The sequence below is a fragment of the Pistacia vera genome, unplaced genomic scaffold, assembly GCF_008641045.1.
Source record: "Pistacia vera cultivar Batoury unplaced genomic scaffold, PisVer_v2 Contig550, whole genome shotgun sequence".
Lineage (NCBI taxonomy): Eukaryota > Viridiplantae > Streptophyta > Magnoliopsida > Sapindales > Anacardiaceae > Pistacia > Pistacia vera.
The window spans coordinates 195469-200704 of NW_022196391.1; the positions used below are offsets into that span (position 1 = coordinate 195469).

At 30.7% G+C, this 5236-nt stretch overlaps 1 non-coding gene across 1 annotated transcript; it reads right to left on the minus strand.

The window, feature by feature from the left end:
- Positions 1-640: 640 nt before the first annotated feature.
- On the minus strand, positions 641-712 carry TRNAD-GUC. Its single transcript has one exon. It is a non-coding gene; the product is annotated as a tRNA-Asp (tRNA).
- Positions 713-5236: the final 4524 nt, after the last annotated feature.

Here is a 5236-nt window from a genome sequence, read left to right on the forward strand (position 1 = left end):
ACCTCTAACAATCACCAGTGTGATCACCATAAGCCTTTGATGTCGCCAACCTGACCCACGACACTGATTTTGTGTATTATGTGGTGGAAGGAGTTGTTTGATGAATTTTATTTAGCATGAACATTGTTTAGAGCTTTTAGTAATGAATTTTAATTTAAAAAAAAAAAAAAAAAAAAAACTAGTTGTTCTGTAATAGAGGTAAAAATTATACTGCAACAATCAAAGTTGATTAAATTACAATCCATATTAAGGATGTAGACTAATGTTGAGGGAACTATTTTAGTTTGTGGAAAATTTAGGGGTCAAGAATTTATCCATCAAGAATAAAAAGACCTATTTAAAGGTAATGTTCTTAGTCTCTAAAATATAAGGAGTAAGATATAGTCAAATTTCAGGGTAACATTGTTAGTTTCTAAAACTCAATTGGTAAAAGAGGATATAATCTTGGGGGTAACGTTGTTAGTTTGTGAACTTTATGGGTAAAAGTGGTGATTTGGTGTAACTGTATTATTTCTGATACTTAAGTAGTAAACAAAAATAAAATTGGGTCAAAATGTTATTTTCTGAAAACTAAGGGGTAAAAAAAGGGGCAACATTGTCATTTTTTGGAAATTGGAACTTAAGCGTAAAAAATAAAAAACGCCGTTGCCGGGGATCGAACCCGGGTCACCCGCGTGACAGGCGGGAATACTTACCACTATACTACAACGACCTGTTTGGTTATAGGTTCCTACCTTATTTATATAAACAATTTTTCAGGAGCAAGTTTTTTGTCTCTTGCATTTGTATAAGGTTGGATTCCAGTGCACTAACATTATGTGATATAATTTTTTTTTTTTTTTCCGAAATCCAACAAATATATAGCTGGATAGGATTGAAGAAACAAAAAGAATTCCTTCATATCTAAATTACATGGTGTACCCAGTTTATAAAATAAAAAATTTATCAGTTGTGCCAATGAATATAGGATTAGGAAGAAGGATTATGGCAAAAGGAAAAGGGATTTTCCATATGACATCATGTAACTATTTTGTGAATAATTATTATCATTCAATTTGACCATGCTTTTCCATCTTTTTGTAAGGTATAATATTTAGAAGATCTCCACATCAAAGGAGGCCAAAATTGTTAAATTATTTATAATTCTTATAAAGTGGTCATGTGAATTAAATATAATATAAGGTTTAGTAATAATTAATTTAATTGAAGGCATATTAGTCTTTTAACTTTTGATGGAAATGTTACATCAGTTAATAAAATAACTGATGTTTGCAGTTAATTAAATAACTGCAATATAAAAAGTGGGTCCTCTCTCTATTCCTAACGTACGCTAAAAATTTTCTCTGTTCAACAAGAGAGTTTGCGATTATATAAGGGAAGAAAATGAGAGAAACGCTACCTATTTTGATTCAATCAAGATTCAAGTTTTAATTTTCAAACTATGGAATCAGGTATGTATTTCTTTTATATATATGTGAAAATTCATCAAGTTTCAAGATCCTATAATTTTATATTTGTGCAATTTAGAGCATAGAAACATGAATTGATTATTGATTTTTACTTTGGATGAGTTTGCTTTTAAGTTTACAAGTGGTATCAAAGCAATTTCAGGTTTAGAGACTGATGAATTTTTCATTAAGTTATCTTTTAGGGTTCTTATGGGATGTAGAAATTAATTAGGTTTTGGAAATTGTGAAATAGGAATGGTTTGGGTAAAATAGATTTAAGAAAGTAGTTTGGGTTTAGAAATTAACAAATTGGAAGGCTGTGGTAGATTTTTTTTTTTTTCTTATTTTGAAATGCAAATTTTCAGAATCCAAAAGCTGTTTTCAATAAAAAAATTCCAGAAATTCGGAATACGAAGTTTACCTAATTTTCCATAAATTCGGTCAATAATTGACCCATAAAATATTGACCCAACCCAATGATTAAAGTCTTATTAAGTGAGCCCAATTTTCAAATCCATTAAGAATAACTCATAAAGAAGCCCAACCCATAACTCATAAAGAATCTAAACCCTTTTTGGTCAAACGGGTCAACCCAAATAGGTTAAAATGGGCTGACTCGAACCAAAAAAGTGGACCAAATCAACCCGGTTAGGATCCAAAAAGATGAACCGGACCAGTCAACGGGTTAAACCGGTTCAGACCATTGACTGAACCGATCAATGGTTAAAGTTAACGATCAACCGTCAAAGTTAACAATATTAACAATGAGGGTCGAATCAACCCAATTTTGTCCTTAATATGCGTTTAGGCACATGAAATGTGTATAAGTTTCTAAAGTATAATTTTCTTTAGAGAAAGATAAGTATGACAAACTTATAGTTATTATTTAAGTTTGATAACTATATTATGTATAATTTGTTAGTCACCAAAGTGGCCAAATTAAAATGATTATCCCATAGATACCAAACTAAATAAGATTCCATTACTCATGATCATTAGATGCTTTAATGAGTTGACATAATGTATTGGACATGAGTAATTTGAAGTTTATATATTATAGGATAGTTAAGGATCGCCCAAAGGTAGATTAGTTAATCCTATAATTATGAACATAATCGGGGTTAATTAATGTACTTGATTAGGTGTGTTTAGTATATCCAAAGATAACAAACATGTCTAACTAAAGTACATTTAATTACCAATTAAGAAAACTTATAAAAGATTGCATCAATTAAGTTAAATTATCGTATATTGTTATTTCTCCCAAAGGAGATTTTCAATATATATTTATGTTTTAATAATAATAAATTTTAATATCAAAATCTGAAATTATGTATAAGGTATAGAACTCAAAGCATTAATGTGTTAAGCATAATTTTTGTTTTTGCAGCATCTGCTCTTCACGCCTCATCTATTATTAAGTTTAATGGGTTCAATTATAATGAATGGAGTGAACAAGTCGAGTATTACTTGGATGTTCAAAATCTCGACCTTGCACTCATGACACAGAAACCAGCTGATCTCACTGAGAACAGCACTGATAAAGAAAGGTCTTTCCATAAGGAATGGGAGAGATTGAAGAAACAAGGAGTTCATTTTGTTAATCTTGTGGGCTTGTCTGGAGTTAAGAACAAATCAAACAAGATTAACAAAATAAACTCCTTGTTTCTTCAATCTTTCCTCCTCTTGAACTAACTTAGTTTGAAGCTCAGTCATATTCCATTTATCTTTAATTATGTTATAATTAATTTGAAATGGACTAAATTGAGGAGATAAAGAGTTAATGACAAACTGAACAAGGAAACTTTCGTCCACAGACATTCCCATGTTTCTAATTCTTGTTGCTATATTTAACATCTCAGTCACATGTTCATACATGCTACGAGAACCATCATATTTCATGGTGGTCAGCCTACTCATTAATGCCCTCGTGCGGGACTTGTCAGCGGCCTCAGACTGAGAAGTCTCTCTGGCTAATCTCATAAATTCTTTAGCATATTCTGTGGTAGGAAGTGAGGTCTTGATTTCGCTCACCACTATCATTCGTAAATATTCAGGCTCAATCTATTCGATCTCTCCCATTCCTTATGGAAAAACCTTTCTTCATCAGTGATGTTCTCAGTGAGATCAGTTGGTTTCTCTGTCATGAGTGCAAGGTCAAGATTTTGAACACCCAAGTAATACTCGACTTGTTCACTTCATTCATTATAATTGAACCCATTAAACTTAATAACATATGAGGCGTGAAGAGCAGATGCTGCAAAAACGACAAATATTATTGTGATAATGCCGCAGCAGTCTTTTTTTCTAAAAACGACAAATATTCAAAAGATGCTAAACATATGGAATTAAAATACTTTGCCGTTAAGGAAGAAGTTCAGAAACAAAGAGTGACTATTGAGCATATTAGCACCAATTTTATGATAGCAGATCCGCTGACTAAAGGGCTATCACCTAAGACCTTTAGTGAGCACGTTGAAAGGATGGTTATTATTGCCCGTCATGATTGATTTATAATGTATTGTATATGTTCCTTGACATTATGTTGTTAACATTACGTTGTTTTTATATACATAAAGCTCTTTACGTTTAGTCACTCTAAGCTCTTGATGTATTGCTTCTGATTGACATAAGTTATTATGTTGTATGTTTCTTTATATTATGTTGTTTTGTATACATGAATGATAAAGATGACAGAATTTGTCCTTGATAAGGGCATTATTGTTGGCCATTAAGAATTATTATAGATTGTTCTGAGTATAGAATTTGTAAAGTGATACATGGAAGGGAATATGTTGATTTAATAACATATGACTGCCATGATCCTTATAGGTTCCTACTTTATAATGTTTATATTTTGACCATTTAAGATATGACCTTTAATTAATTTTATTGTGTGCACATTATGTTTAATTACTAAGCTGTAAAATTTTATTTTTATGACACATGGACCAAGTGGTAGAATGTTAGAATTATTTATAATTCTTATAAAGTGGTCCATGTGAATTAAATATAATATAAGGTTTAGTAATAATTAATTTAATTGAAGGGCATATTGGTCTTTAACCTTTGATGGAAAAGTTACATCAGTTAATAAAATAACTGACGTTTGTAGTTAATGTGATATCCAAAGCATGGACACCACCAAGTCAACAGAGGGTGGTACATGGAGTATACGACTTTTTCCCACCCAAGGTTTGCTTAATGACAAAAATAACCCATTATCATGGTCTGAAACTAACAAAATTTTCTTTATGTTGTGTCTCATATTGGGTAGACATGGGTTGGATATTAGGTTTACAAGAGTGGATAAACAGAGTCACTTAATAAATTAGTTTTTTAGATAGTTGGTAAACGCCTCACCATATGACACTTATCTCATTTACTCACATTGATTATAAATATGAATGTATTCATATGGTAACAAGTCTATTATGAAGTTGACTAGTGTACCCATGATTTGAGAGTTGATTTTTGCTCAAAAACCTTGTGAAATATTATGTTTTACTAAATTAATTTTGACGTAGATATTTAAGGCTCATATATGAGTATTTGCCAAATTAATTTTTGAATTTGTTTGTAAAACAAGACTGAGAAATTGCATATGAAATATATCATATGTCTTTAAAGAGGTAGAAGAAAATATCTGCATTTTCTAAATGGTTTGTCCAAAAAGCTATAATAAATCTTTAAATTATTTTTGATATACAAGTTTAATTTGGTATTGATGGGTGATATTCATATACAAATTGGATTGCTTTGTGTTTTTGAATTTGTAAAATGAAAAA